Source organism: Notamacropus eugenii, chromosome 7 (assembly GCF_028372415.1).
Source record: "Notamacropus eugenii isolate mMacEug1 chromosome 7, mMacEug1.pri_v2, whole genome shotgun sequence".
In the NCBI taxonomy this organism is placed as follows: Eukaryota; Metazoa; Chordata; class Mammalia; order Diprotodontia; family Macropodidae; genus Notamacropus; species Notamacropus eugenii.
The window spans coordinates 92,852,034-92,869,029 of NC_092878.1; positions in this window are offsets into that span (position 1 = coordinate 92,852,034).

Genomic DNA, 16,996 nt, shown 5'->3' on the forward strand with positions numbered 1-16,996 from the left:
ACATATGAAGAAACTGATGTCCAGGAAGCTGATTTCATTCACCTAAGATTATATAGGTATGATGTAAGAGAGCCAGGTCAGTTCTGCAGACTCCAAATCCTGGGCTTTTTCCCTAACACCATGCTGCTTCTTAGAATTAAAGAGTCCTCTGTTTTTAATCATGGTTCTGTGATCTGCCTGATTCAGTATATCATGGCTCTGCAATCGCCTGTAGGTAAAGAGACATCTGGGATGAAGTTATTACCAAAAATCGTGGAATACTTAAAATACTTTTGAGGTGGCCTTTAAAATCAATGTATATCAAAGGAAACATTTGTAAAAGATCTCTTAAAGGGATGGGGAATCTCATGGATTTTGTCTCTGCTCAGTTCACTAGAACACAAGACATTGATTCGAATTTTCACTAATCTCAGAAACAATCCTCTAATGAGTTTGTCAAATTCTTGTTAGACTACAGCTGTCATAGAACGAGAATAATCATTTAGATGAAACTTGGAAAAAATAATGTAACTATGAGAATTATGATTACTTCAGTTGAGAGTTTATCCATATATCCATTAAATTAGTTTTGGGTTCAGATGAAGAAAAGATGGACCAAGATTAGACACAACAACTAAAACTTTTCACATTTCCTTTCCCCCAGCCCCCACATCTAAAATGATCTGCTGTTGAATTGCTTGAAGTGAATTCTTTAAACTGCAGAGCACTCAAGAATTCAAAAGTTCTCAGGCCAAGAATGAGGGACATTGTGTGAAAACCTGAAAACAGAGTAACCAGAATTGGTATTTTCCAGCAGTCACAAAGTCTTAACCTCTGTGAGTAGGATGAAACTTTGGAAGGTCAGTGAGTTCCATCCATACCCAAATGCCTCCTCTAAAATATCCCCAGTCTCTGCTTCAATAACTCTAACATAAGAGAGTTTACTACATCCTGGGGCAATCCAATTTCCGATAGCTATTTTTGTTAGGAAGTTTTTCCTCATACAAAGCCAAAATCTATCTCTGCAATTTACATTCATTCCTCATTTTTCTATCCTCTGGGACAAGAAAAACAGGTCTAATATCTCTTTCAGGACAGCCTTTTATATACTTTAAGACAGTTATCATGTTGTTCTTCTCTTGGCTAAACATCTCCTTCTCTTCAGTAAGCATCTTTAGTTCCTTCAAGGAATCCAGGACATCCCATCTTCTCACTGTTCTGCTCCAGCTTGTCAATGTTCTTATAAAGTGTAGGACTCAGAACTGTCAGCTGTATACTAGGTGTGATTTGACTGGAATAGCTCATGGTAGGCCTCTCGTTTTCTTCTTTCTGGATGGTATACTTCTTTTTCACACAACCTCACCTTTATTTAGTTTTTGATCATTGTGTCATGTAGTTTTCTCATGATGAACTTGCAGTCTGCACAAAATTAAAACCTTTGTTTGACATTCTTGAATAACGGCCTCCCATGGCTAGGTGCTAATAATATTAATATTTTGACCCCAAGTATGAAAGTTGAGATTTATTCCTATTTAATTTCATTTTACTGAATGATTAAGTTCATCATTTTAACTTGTTGACAACCTTTGGGTTCTATCTATCATTTATTTTGTTAACAATCCAACCCCGTTATATATTATCTTCAAATCTGATAATCATACCATCTATCCATTCACTCAAATCATTGATAAATAGATTGAATAACACAAGAAAAAGGACAGATTTCTTATAGGCCAATATAAATTATTAATCACTTCTTTCTGAGCAAGTCCGTTCAAGCCATCCTGAATCTAACTAATTGCCTACACCTCTCCATCTTATACATAAAGGTATTCTGAAAGATTTTGTTCTGTTTTTTTGAAATATAATTATTGTATTCCTTTGCATTCTGTGGATTTGCAGTACAGTAGCTCTGTCAAAATAAGACATAATTAGTCTGGGATCATCTATTTATGAACCCACACTAAATCTTAAGTGGCCATTATTTCTGTGATTGTTCTGCTATCTGCTCATCCAGGCCTGATCATTTGAAGTCATTGATTACAAGCAGTTGCTCTGTTAGCATCTTCTCACTGATGTTGAGTTTCTGTAAACCATTCATGTTCTGCCCTTGTCAATCTAAAAATCATTCTCCTTGGTAGAGAAAACAGAAGTTAAATGAAACCCAAGTGGTTCTGCCATCTCTCCAAAGTCCAATATAGTCATGCCATCCACCTTGGAAAAGGTTCTTATGCCTTCTTTGGTCTTCCTGTTGTCCTTAATACAGCACCCCTCCCTCCCACCCAACTCATCTTGTATTTAAAATTCACTACTAACCTTAACTCATCCTCAGATTCTATGTTGACATTGCTCTGACATTTGTACAGATTTGTACTGAATATATTGCTCATTTTGAAAAAAAATTCCAATTCATGCTTATCTACTCCTTCTAGTAGCTTGTTAAACTTCCTTAACATCCTGATTCTCAGGACGTATTTTTTTTAAACTACGGAATGATCTAAAGGAAAAACAACAGAATTAAAGTTATACTCCTTTGAAGTATTATGTAATTTGACCTAATAATAGCAACATTATTATTGTTTTCAAAAAATCCAGGAACAGTAACAATATTGCTATTATGTTAAATTTATAGTATGTCATGTTTAAATGTTTAAAAAAGACTTAGAGCAAAGCCTCCAGCACAAGGAGTAAGGTGCTATAGGAATTTAATAGAAAATGTAAGAATTGACTAGAATGAGAAATCATGGCTGAGTCGCAATCTGTATCATTGGAGGGAATAGTTCTGTAGCATGCTAGATCCATTGAAATAGAAGTATAGTATTTTTATCATTTTACCATCATTTACCACTTTGATGATTTTCTAGATAGGAATAATCCCTTCAAATACATAGATTTTAAACCAATCAAGCTATCTCATTTTCTTAGAGTCCTGTCCATATCTACCTATACATCCATCATGGGATGCCATCCAATGTGCTGGAGCCCTCACTTTAGGCATCTTGACGTTATGCGCATATCAATGTAGCATGCAGGTTGTCCTCCATTATTGCTTGCCTTACTAACATGACCAGCCCATCTCCCTTTCCTATCCACCATCTCTTTGATTACACTGATTTTTGTATGAAATTCATTGCTGATAACATGCTGTAGCTTATTGATACCCAACATACGTCTTTCCATTGCTCTTTGAGTGACCCATAATTTTGGTTTGCCCAGAGATTATAGTATTCCATGACTCATATTCATACAGTATCATCAGATAGTTGTGTTGAAATTAGTCTAAAATGTGCATGTGCCCATATGTGACCTATATGTCCCCATGGGCATCAGTATGATCTATGTTGTCTAAATATGGCTCTCAGGAGGTATTCCAGAGACAGATACCTCTCGAATCTGGTTTACCTTTCTCCAAGGGAGACGACACTTTCTACTTTGAGGGGAGAAAGGAAAAGGTTGTGGTTAGACACATGTTCCTTCGGCTAACTCCAATAGTGGCAAAAGGCCAAATTTATGTCTACACCACTTCCTCCACCCCCAATATAGCAAGTGCTAAGATATAATTTTTAGGATTTCAAAACAATAGCAACTTCCTTGGTTACTCTTAAGGTTAACCATTACTTGCCCAGCTTAATTCTTTTCCCCTGAATACTGATTGCAAAAAAGACCATCACAAATAGTGAGTGTGAGCAAACCCACTTTACCAGTCAATCAATAAACATTTCTTAACTGCCTACTATGTGCCAGAAACTCTGCTAAGTGCTGGGGGATATAAAAAGAGGCAAAAGACAGTCCCTGCCCTCAAGGAACTTAAGGAAATAGAAATCAGAGAAGTTAGACAAATGAGAATATACCAGAAAATCTTCAAGAAGGAATGAGATTGTTTGATGAGATTGAGACAAGATTTCAGCTCAACCAAAAGAGAAGCCTCATTCTCACCTGAGGGAAATTCTTCATTGCCTCTATGGAGGCAAGAGGAAATATCAGGATCATGTTGAAGAGCAGACTTCCTCTACATATCTTCTGCTTCCCAACTCTCTTTCTCTCTCTCCCTCCCTCCCTTCCTCCCTCCCTCCCTCTCTCTCTCTCTCTCTCCCCTCCATCTCCTCACTGATATCTGTCTCGACTCATTTGTACCTTTCTCCCAAGAAGCTCTCTACAAACTTCAGCCCTTATGTAGGTACTTCATGTTACAGCATACTCACAGTACTCTGCAACAATCTGGAGTTACATCTCTTTCTGCATAAGCAATAGTACACAAAATTCACAGGACTTGGATTAAAACCCAGTTACATTATTTATTATGACAACTCTAAAATACCTTCTTCCTCCTCCCTTTTAAGAACTTTAAGACAAGATATTCTTCCTCCTTTGCACCAGGGGAAAAAACAATATCAAGGCATTGCCAACTAGAACTACTATTAATGACTACTTTTTAGCACTACAATCTCTAAGTAGGTACTGGTACTAAAGTTTTGTCAGGCATTTATACCTTTAATTCAGTTTAATCAGTTCAATAAAATATTTATTAATAGACAACTATTTTACAAGGGCCTACAACATCTCTCCCATCTATCTTTCCCCTTCTCATTATTCACACCATCTTAGTTCAAGTCCTTATCAGCTCTTGCTTTGACTATTGAAATCCCTCCTAATTGGTCTCCCTTGTCTCACACTCCTGCAATTCAACCTCTATAGAGCTGCCAGTTATTTTTTCTTAAACTCAGATCTTACTTCCCTTCCCATTATGTTCTAGCAGCTCCTTGTTGTCTCCAGGATAAAATCTGTTTGGTTTTTTAAAGCTCTCTACAACCTCAAACAGTCTATCTAGCCTCATTACATAGTATTTCCCTTCTTATACTTGAAAGTCCAGCCAAACTGTCCAACTCTCTGTACCTCATATGTATGTGTCAGTATGTGTCGAGTTGGAACTTGAACGTAGAACTTCCTCACTTGGATGTATCCTACCAAATTGGAAAGCCGGATACCTAACATCTGCATTCCTTTATTTGTCCCTCTATCTGTATCTTAGCATCTGCTGAGTGTCATTTAATTAGTCTGGCAACTAAACTGAAATAGCTTATGACCTGTAGAAAGTTAGGAAGAGAGATTGTCAATAGAGCTGTGAGATTTGTATCAACATTCTCCAAAGTATGATTAATAAGAAAATTCAATAAATGACAGATAAGGACTGAAGGAGACAGCAATGATAATAATACATTTATAGAGCACTTCCAGATTTGCAAAATACTTTCCTCACTAATCTCATGAGGTATACAATGTAAATGTCATCTCTCTCCCTCCTCCCATTTCAGAGGTGAGTTATCAAAGGATCACAAAGGCTAAGTGACTTGACCGCAATCCTGGGGCTAGTAGTTGGGATTTGAACACAAGTCTTCAATACTGAAAAAGTATTTTGAGGTAAGTCTGGGAAGACTTGGAAGATTCTGAAAGATAGCGATGCACAGGAAGGGACATTTCAAGTATAGGGAATAGGTTAATCTCATGGAGCCTGGAAATTATGGGACACACTTAGAGAATAGTAAATCAGTTAGTCAACAATCAATTAAGAAGTGTTTACTATGTACCAGATATTCTACTAAATGCTAGGGATACAAAGAAAGGCAAAGGACAATTCTTCTCTAAAGGAGCTCACAATCTAATGGAGGGGGCAGTATAAAAATTATATACAAATAAGATATTTACAGGACAAATTGCAGGTAAATAGAAGGAAGGCATTTTAATTAAGAGAGTCTGGGAAAAGTCTCTTTGTTAGAAGGAGGAATTTTAGCTGAAACTTCAAGGACCTGGGGAAGCCATGAGATAGTGATGACAAGGCAGAGCATTACAGGCATCAGGAATAGTCAGTGAATATGCCCAGAATCAGGAGATCAAGTGTCAGAGCCCTGAGGCTTATGTATATGTGTGTAAGGTAGATTATGAGGGACTTTGAATGTCACGCAGAAGATTTTATATTTGATTCCAGTGGTGGAAGGACCCCCTGGAGTTTATTGAGTAGGAGACTGATATAATCATTCCTATAACCTAGGAAGATCACTTTAACAGCTGAATGAAGAGTAACCTGGAGTAGGGAGAGACTTGTGGCAGGGAGATCAACCAACAGGCTATTGCAGTATAGTCCAGTCTTGGTGTTGTGGCAATATGAGTAGAGAGAAGGAAATATATGAAAGATGCTGTGGAAATATTGTATATATGCAAACATACATATATAATGAAGTTTGACACTGGATTTGATATGTGGAATGCAACTCTGTGTTACTGGGATGATGGTTGTATTTTTGACAGCAAAAGAAAGTTCAGAATGGGTGCAGGAAGTTTTTTTTGGGAAGTAATTAGTTTTGTTTTTGGTATGTTGAGTTTGAGATGCCTAAGGAACATCCAGTTCAAATTGTCTAAGGGGTAATTAGAGATATTTGTTGGTAGCTCAGGGAAGAAACTAGGGTAAACATATGGATCAGAGAGTCATCTGTGTAGATATAATGAACCCAAAACAGTTGATGAGATCATCATGTGAGATAGTCTAGAATGAAAAAGAAGGAAACCTAGGTCAGGAGAGAGTCTTGAGGAGCAGTCATGGTTAGTGAGTGTGATAAGCATGAAGAAACAGTAAAGCATATTGAAAAGGATTGATCAGGAGAAAGTAACACCGTGACAACTTAGAGAAAAGAGAGTACTCAGAAAGAAAAGGTGATAAAGAATGTCAAATGCTGTTGAAATGGCAAGAAGGATGAATATCAATGAGAGGCCATTAGATTAGCAAATAAGAGATGTTTAGTAACTGTGGAAAAGGCAGTTTCAGTATAGTTTGAGACTGGAGCCAGATAGTAAAGGATTTAGATGCAAGTTGAAAGGAGAGGAAGTGGAGGCACCAAGTGTAAATGACTTTCTCAAGGAATTTAACCATAAAAAGGAAGAGATTGACAGAATGTTAGCCAGTGAAACTGCTAGGGTCAAATTAGGGTTTTTAATGAATGTTGAAGACATGGGAATGCTTGTAGAAAGCAGAGAAAGAGTCAGTAAATAAGGAAAGGTTCAAGGTAAGAGAGAGTAGGAATGATTGTGGAGGCAATTTGTCGGAAAAGTCAGACAAGTAATCCAGTTTGGCTGAACTAGATGATGCATTCAGGGGAGTTTGTAGGAGCTAAAGTAGAGAAGAAATAGAGAAAATTCTGGAGTGTGAAGCCTACTGGAGGCAGTAGATACACATATATCTAAGGCATGGTTTAGTTGAGGTATGAGTTGGACAAGACTATCTCTGAGGTTCCTTCTAACTTCAAAGTCAATGGTCATGTGAGAGAACTCCTTGTTTCACTGAAGTGACACCCTCCATAATATCCTTGAAATAACAAGTCCCTATTCAAACTACATAAAACAGTTCGTGTGAAATGTCATAAGCCCAGATTTTCTCTCACGTCTGTGGTGCTTTCTGACTGCCACCAGATGGAGGAAACCATGAGAATATCTCTTGTGGGAGATATTTTAATAACTCAGACCCCAGCTGAAGCCAGGAAGCCAAGAGGCAACTGTTACTTAACTGCATTCCCAAGCATATTCAATCTTCAGGAAAGGTTTAGGTTTATTCTTAGTTATGTTTAAAAAAATGTTTAGCCTTGGAAAAATCTCTCCCCCCTCATTCCCATTAATTTCTTAGATTCCTGCTTTTTGATTATAACTCTAGGTTTTCTGAACACTGCCTTGCATACTAATGTACTCAGAGCTTCAATTCCATACAAAGCTGTGTTATGTCTATATGAAGCAACACATCTGGATATTTATGTATATCTGGATGATGTATTACATTTTCACTTTACATTCAGGTAATAACTCTTACTTATAAAGCATTTTATAGTCTACTAAGCAATCTCCTTTCAACAATCCTGAGAGATAGGTAGTGTGCAAATGCTATCATCATACAATGCTTAGATTTAAGAGTAGAATGGGTCCTCTGGGGTCCTTTACTCCAACCCCCTAATTTTATAGGTGAAGAAACTGAGGTCTAGGAGAGGTAGGCGATTTGCCCAACATCACAGATCATAGCTGACAGAACCAAGTTTGAACTTGAAATCTCTGACTCCAAGGACAGCATTCTTCCTGCCATGCAGTGCTATATAAAAGAGGAAATCAGACTCCAGTGTAATGACTTCCTCAAGGTTCCACAGCAGAACCAAGACTCAAATTAATGCCTCCTTCTAACTGGCTCAGAACTCTTTCCACTCACTGTTACCCGATCTGCCTCTTATAGTTGTCTCAATGTGAAAATCCCTCTTAAAATGTTAATGCCTCTGGAACTTGTTGCTAGTGTCCAGATGCTGCCCAATAGAAGTCACTTCTCAAAACTGTTTTCTTGTGACTAATTCTTATTTCCACAGTTGACTTTCTTCATTATTTTCATAACCTGACAGAGGGATACTTTCATGGGGCTGAAATACTCTTTGTGGTAGAAAAGTTTGATCTTCCTAGTAAGTCTTGTAGTGTCCTATCTGTTATTTAAAGACAGCATAATGTCACAGAACATTGGATATGGAATGAACAAACACCTGGTTTAAATGCCATCTCTGATATATACTAATTGTATACTGTAGGGCAAATCATTAATCCTCTCTGTGCCTCAGTTTCCTCATGTGCAATGAGGAATTGGGAGAAATAATTACATTTGCTTGCTGGGGTTACTCTGAAGAAAGTGTTAAATAAATATATGTTATTGTCTTTTCCATCCAGGGATTATCTACAATGCCTTTATCTTACTGAATTCAGTCAGTTGTTGTTGTTTAATTATTTTTCAGCCAAGTCTGATTCTTCATGATCTCATTTTGGAGTTTTCTTGGCAAAGATACTAGAGTGATTTGCCATTTCCTCCTCCAGCTCTTTTACAGATTAGGAAACCAAGGCAAATAGGGTTAAGTGAGTCACCGAGGGTCACCCAGCTAGTAAGGATCTGAGACCAGATTTAAACTCAGAAAGATGAATTTGCTAACTCCAGGCATGCCACTTTATCTATGGTGCCACCTTACTACCCCCACTTTGTTGAATAGACATAGTCAAATGATAATGATAAACACACGCTCAGTAAACTGTGGGAAAAAATCACTTGGTTTCATACTCATGATGTATGCATTCTTCATGTCATTTGACCTTTTTCCTTTCCCATACTAAATATGAGAGTATGGGGTAGTTTGCCAACATTTAAAAAATAGCTAACATCCTCACGTTCATGGTTTCTGCTTTTAGGTAATGGGAAGTATATGGACATATGGAATTAGTCTACATCTTATCATGTTCTAATCTTAGTATCTTTATTTATAATATTTTCTTACTTATGGATGTTATTCTATACATTTTCCCCTGATTTGGTAAATTTGAACTATTGTGGCTAATCCATACTTTTCTCCAGAAGTCCTTATATACAAAATAAAATAATTAAATATTTGCTGATGAAATCTTTTCCTTGTCACCTTATTATGACCATTGACATGCTTGTCTTCTTTTGTGGGAGCTCTGGGGTACCCCTCTCACACAGTTGAGGCATCTAGGACAGCTACCTATGGGTACATACACACTCTAAACCATAACTTGTAAGCCTCCACTAATGTTTACTTTTGCCTCTAATCAGCCTGAGAAAACACTTCAAAGTAAAAGCATTTCATGAAATGGTGTAGTAAGAAAAATAACAGCAAGCCATTCACTCCATAGACCTAGGGCACAGGTTTCCACAAATACATATCATAGAGGTACATATAGGAATTATATGTAAGAGCATACATCTGTGTCCCTTGGAACATACATGACCAGTGCCTGTGGATTGAAGAGTGACACCTGAATGTTACTGGATGATGTCACTGGGCTGTATTTGCTCAACCTGCTTCCTACTTGGTGTGGTGCCACATCACTTGTGGTGACTGTGATTCTCAGCTCAGCTTTGCTTCCTAATGTTAGCTTCCAGTCTCTTTCATTCAGAACCAGGCAGACCAACGGAGCTCTAGTCTGTTAGTGTATAGTGACTAGAATCGGTTCCTCATAAAGGTGGCCTAACATTCCTTTTATCATAGCTACCATACCCACTTAACAAAAGCCAGGAAGATGTCCCTTGATCCAAGATTATATCTTTTCTTTCAAAATCTCTGTCTTGGTAGAGATAAAAAAAACCCCTGTGTTACAGATTTTTAAAAGGAAAGGGAATTTTTAAAGTGCCTGCAATGAGTCAGGTACCATGTTAAGTACTGGGGGGTACAAAGAAAGGCAAAAAAAAAAAAAAAAGATCTCTTACTCTCCAGGAGTTCATAGTCTAATAAGAGAGATAATGTGCAAACAACCTTATACAAACAGCTATATAATAGGAATTTAGGATTAGATAGTACTGAGATCTCCTCTGGCTTGGCATGCAAAAGAGTTTAAGGTGAAGCTTTAAAAGGTGAACTAAAAAGGCAAGAAAATTTTCCACCTACCTACTTTGCCCTGTTCTTACCTTTATGCATTTATTTCAAAATTAAAGTCCTTTGCTTTATTTTTGTATTACATATGGTATAAAACTTCACTGTCTCCTTATGTTTAAATATTTATTCAATTAAGTAAGTTAATAAATAAATCAGTATGATCAAGACTCTTTTCTCAACTCTAGATATGAAAGACACATAGAATGCCCTTGATATTGGGATGGTTATGGTTCTCAGCTGACCATTGTTCTCTGATGTCTCTCCTCTGAGTCTACGTGAGGAAATTGGATGGGCTTATCTGGGTACGTTGTCTTTAGACTTACTGCCTTTTTACTTTCCAACCTTACATTCTATATTCTAGGAGGTCAGTTGCTTTCAAGAATGAAACACCCCTTCCAATTCTTTCTTCAATCTTTGTGGTCCAGGCAGTCAGATCACTGTTATTATCATATGTTTTACTTTGGCGCTTCAAACAGTAAGTACTAAGATTATCCATCTGTTACCATTCACTCTTACACTTTTATATATTATGCTTGTGCTTAAATTGCTTGAAATCTGATAGCATCAGGTGTCTTTGTCTAGATTTTTTCCCCCTTTGGTCACACTGAAAAAAGAAAGCCAAGTGTCAGTTTCCAAGAAACTTCCCCCACTATTCTTTCCCTTTTCAAAGTAAGGTAGGAGTATCAGATTAATTAGAGAATTCAAGAGTTTCAGAAATAGAAATGACATTAGAAATTTTCTAAATGCAAAACTAAAACAATTAAAAAATGCATGCCTTTATACCATACCCAGTTCATATTTATCCAGTCTTTCCTTGAAGACTTCCAATTAAGGGAAGTCCACTGCACACATTTATCAGTACCTACTATGTTTCAGATACAGTGCTAAGCTAAAAAATGAAATAGTCCCTGCCCTTATTCACACAAAAAACAGCAGATTCAAAAAAGTTTCACAAGATGAAAAGCTCTAAAAACTGGGAAGATTACGAATGGTCCAATAAGAGAAATGGAGCTTGACTGGTGATTTTTAAAAAGTTAGGGATTCTGCAAGGCAGAAGTGAAGAAAGTGTGTTTGTTTTATACATTGTTTTTCTAAAAGAAGTACCTCTTAAGGCAAGGATGGTTAGTTGCCAGAATCCTTTGACCTGACAAGGAAGGATTAGAAGTCTTATCAAAATTGAAAATATCTCTAAACTTGTACACAGAGTGAACACTAGCTAGCCTTTTGGAGCACTCAGTGACTAAGAACTCAAACAGTTTGCAGCATAGGCATAATATTTTTACAGTGACATCCACAAAACAGGACAACATAAAAATAGACACGAGGGAAAGTCACTCACATAAACAGACTCCCCAGAGTTGCGCTGCTCTGCTGTAACTACTATAATAACATCTCATTTGGCTCTCTTGCTCTCCTTTCTGTCAACACATTCCTATCTAGAGCTACAGTACAAAGGCCAGTTTTAAGATTATGGGCCTAAAGACCTGGGTCATCCTTCCTTTTTACACTGACTATAGACAGTCTGCGGGATGAGGTTGATGCCCTATAAACAATTCAACTGACCTGTTCGGCTAATTTTCCATGTTGATACACACCCAGACCAGCGCATCTCTACAGTGAAATCCTACTCTTAGGAAACACAGATAAGACAGTCAGTGACAAAGGACCATACTCTACTAAAGTAATCATCCAGCCTTTGCTTAAAGACTTCCACTCACACCTCTTCAGCAGGCCTATTCAGTGAATGGGCATTACCTCACCCAAGGTCTCCCAGTGCATCCTAGGTCATCTCCAGTCATCCTGATGAGTATCTGGTCACTGGATTCAGATGGCTCTGGAGGAGAAGTGAGGCTGGTGACCTGCACAGCCCTCCCTCACTCAAAATAAATCAAGTGCAAGTCATGTCATCATGTTTCTGATGGCATGGTCTTTGGCAATGAAGGACGAACACAGCAACAAAGACTTCCGCTGAAGAGGAAGAGATCTTCTGAGGCAGCTCACTCTACTTTGAGATAACTGTAATTGCTAGATTTTTTTCTTTATGCTGAACCCAGATTTAACTCTTTGCAACGTCCATGTTGCTATCAGTTTTGTCCTTTGGATCAAAGCAGGATAAATATAATCCCTATTTTGCCAGATAATCCTGTAATTAAAGGAAGGATACTTATTATGTTCTACCAGTTGTTGGATTTTTTCCCCTCCAGGGAAACATCTCCAGATAGGGGCCGTGCTGCTAAATGTTTTACAGCCAACTCTCGGGGGGGAAACACTTTCAAGTTTAATCTGCACTATTACCATTTTCTCCATCAGTTTCTTAAGTCTAGACAATAAGCCAAACAGTAAATCAAGCCCTGGTTTGTGGCTAATTGGCTCTTGCAAACAAATTCATGTTAGCTCCAGCACACCCCCGTATCCTGGTTCCTCTGGACATCATTTGACATGATCTTGATGCCCTTTATCATCCTTTCCTCTGGATACTCTCCAGTTTATCAATATGCTTCCTAAGGTATGGTGCCTTGAAGTAAACATACTACTCCTAATTTGGTCTGTCCAGGGCAGAGTACAGAGAAAAGAAATTATCACTTCCTTGTTCCTCTTTTCATGCAGTCTGAGATTCTTTTAGCTTTTCTGGCCTTTTCTTTTTTTTAATATATCACAATATAATATGAGATTATTGACCCATGTTTTACATTCAGCCCAGTAAAATCCCCCGATTGTTTTCAGATGTGCCAAACTATTCCTCTCTCATCTTTGACTTTGCTAATTGACCTTGTGATATGTCATATTATTATGATTTCATCAGCCCTCCCTAGGGGATGTAATAAGCATAATGAATATGAAAGAATGAATGAAAAAGCATTTATTAAACATTTACTAGGTGCTAGTCAATTATTCTAAGTACTGGGGATAAATATATCAAAAGCAAAGCATTCCCTACCCTCAAGGAACTTACATTCTAATGAGAAAAAACAACATATAGAGAGGATTGGTAGACAGGAAAGGGTGTTTAGATTGGGGAAGTCAAGTAGATTCAGAGGGAAATTGATTTCCCAAGGAATGTTGGTTTTAACTTAATTGCTGTTCCCAGAGCCAGAGCCAGAAAGCAGTACTAAGGGATACTAAAGTGGTGGTAAGTTATAAAGATGGCATGGGAGCATTGTGGTGGATCTGACCTGGGTAAGAGATGGTGAATTGGTGGAATTAAAAGTTAGAGGGAGAGGTTGGAAGGCAAGAATATGGAAAGGAGATGGGGAGGAACAGCTTTAAAACTGATCTCTCAGACTCCAAACTTTTCTATATTCAAACCATATTTTCATCCAGCTACTGAATTAATTCTCCTGAGACAGAGGTTTGATGATGTCACTCCTCTACTCAAAAATATTTAGTGTTTTCCTTCTTCAACTGTGGATAAATTTTTCTAGGTCTGATTATTTGAACTTGTTGAGGACAGTCACATGCAATTTTATTCCTTTTTTAATTATCTAGAATTTTAGTTCTCTGTTAATAAAGCAGCTAGAGAGACAAAAATAAAGAAAAGGGAATGAAGTGGTTAAAACTATTTGCCAGGAAGTGTTCTGATCATCTGTGGGTTTCAGTGATCCATAATTCTTCCTGTCTCTCATTACCAGAAATAACTGAGAGTTGGACTTAGCCTCTGTCTTATCAACTGCCCTCACTAAAATCATATTGTGATGACTCATCATGGTGTAATAGTAATATTGGGTTCTTAAAAGCTGAAACCCCCAAAAGTAAGCCCTGGAAAGTCTTATCAAACTGAAAAGGCTTTGAAAATGGGCCAGTGGTGGATTGTATCTGCCATCTGAAGACCAGCCTAAGTTCATAGAAACTGATAACCACCTTGGCAGGTGGATGATGATTTATTTTTCCTACAGCGATTCTGGAAGACCATCTACTTAAGCCATAAAACAATTGGAATATACATTAGTGGAAACTGATGAAATCAATTATAGAACCTATAGATACCCTACAGGATGAGATTTATGCAGTATCAAGTCTCAAAGAAAACATATTCTGAGAAAAGTTTTGAATATCATTTTCAATTTAGTCTGCCACAATCAGCTTTCAGGATAAGCTGTTCAGTATTTAGCTTAAAAAATTGTATGAGAAAATCAGTAAGCCTCAGATAAGTTAGCAATTTCTAAATCAAATTAGACTTAAAGAATATGTCAACAGGGAGCTATATATGGAAACTTCCTAATTCCTCTAATACCTATTTATCAAATTCTTTCTCTGCCACAGATACCTTTAAACTTTCAAAGCATTTCTGATCATTCCTTCTTAAAAGAAATAGTTGAGTTGAAGTAGGACCTGTAGAATAAATGCCCCCCTGCCCCCAAACACCAAATCAAGATGACTTCTCATTTGTTTGCCACATCTATGGAGGCCTAGCCAAAAAGCCTTTTCCCTCTAAATTGTCAGTTGTATAGGTTTCCAAAAGCTTATTGGAGGCTTTCTTTAAAACAATATTGGATGAGAAACTTTTATTTAGTGACTCTTCAAGCTGTTAGAAGACATTTGAGATCTTCTGAGGTACAAGTGATTTTCCAAATGGGCGCCGACAATATTTTAGGCTTAGAAATAATTTTCACTGAGAGATCCCTGTCTCTGTCTATCTCTTTTTCTCTCTCTCATTCTCAATCTCACCTTCCAAAATCTACATTCTCTGTTTGTTTTTTTTTTAAAGTTCCAGAGCAATTCTAGGAAATAAAGAGGATGGGGTAGGGTGAAAAGATGGAATAAACTGTAGTAGTTCTCTAGCTGACAATGATTGAATTAATTCTACCAATATTTGCATATTGAAATTTTGGTTCTTTGAGTTATACAAAGGCCTAATTGCAAAATAAATCAGTATCTGGGTACAATAGAAAAGAAAATGGATTTAGAATCTGAAGTCCTGTGTTCAGATCTTACTGCCTTTATGTCCTACGGCAAATTACTTTATCTTCCTGTGCCTTGTCTATAATAACAAACAGGTAGACCAGATGCTGACTAAGATGCCTTCCAGTTTTAAATCTATAATTCTTAGACTTCTTAATTCTTAAATTTTAATTCTTAAACTTCTCTTTTCTCAAATTGAATTAGTCTTCTCTGTTCTTAAAAATCTTTGCAACACACTATGAAATCCACTTGCATCAGTCCTGTTTATTACATTTTCTTCTTAGTTCTTTTAAAGAGGTACCAGAAAATTTAACTGAGTCAACATATGAAAATCTTAATATTGGCCCTGGATCTAAGATACCACGAACATATGATACTGGTATAACATTTCTATGATTACTTTATTTGCCATCTGGTATCTTTTAAACATATATATGTTACTAACACCTTTCCTTTATTCAGTCCTTATGAGTACAACTTTCTTAGGCACAGAGGATTTGTATAAATCTATCAAGACATATACAAATTATGGCCCCAACCACTGTTTCCTATTCCCTATAAAGAGAGATAGAAAGTTATTTTATCTTATCCACTTTCTGAACCTCCTTATGCTAGTATAGTAATCTATTCCTACTATATTTACTTTCATATTTCTTAATATTATTAGTAGCTAACTAAAGATAATTCTTCAAGAACTGAGGGGCTAGGTCAAAACCCTTGCACAGCTTAGCAGATGTTTTCGGGACTGACTATGGCCTGCAGAGTTCAAAGCTGACTGTATAATCTCACTAGTAATAAGTTTCTTTGGAATGAACAAGACTGTCACTGAGCCTTGAAACCTTTCCAGCTTGATAGATAGCTTTGTCTTAAACAAACCTTTGCCCTTCTAGAGCATCAGAGTAGAACTCCAGTAGAAGATCACAATAGCACCTCATTTTTAGGTGGAAATTTATGATTTCTGACAGACTTGGTAGAAAAAAATCTCATGAGGTACTTAGTAGATGTGTTATCCGGACTTGAATAGGGAAGTCTCATCATCTGGGAGACCTCTCATTTTTAGTCCTGGAGACCGAAAGACTCTTTTGAAGATGAGGAAGGGAGTTTACCTTATAAATACTTCAGGGATCATTGGATCACAGATTTAGAACTGTAAAGAACTTTAGAGATACTTGAGTCCAGTTCTCTCTTTTTATAGATGAGGAAACTGGGGCAGAGAGAAGTTAAGTGATTTGTCCTAAGTCATGTGATTAATAAGTTATCTGAAGTGGGACTTGATCACAAGTCTTCCTGACTACAAGTCCAGCGCTCTATCTATTTCAGCATTTTAACTTGGCCTTGGAGGAGTATATGATTTTGAAATGCAGGAAGTGGAGGTTAGAGCATGCCACTTACAAGAAATAGAATGAGGAAAGATACAGGTTATTGACCATGAATTTGTATGGGAGTCAGTGAGTAGTCCAGACTGTCCAGAAAATAACACAAAAAGATGCAGAATAGTACGAAGTAAATCTGGGCAAGAGAAATGCCATATTCATTGGACCTCATTTGTCACACTAGCACTAGATATTTTTGGGGGGAGAAAATAGGGATAAACTAAATGTCTTTGAGATGAGAAATGACATGATAAGATATATATATATATATATATATATATATATATATATATATAT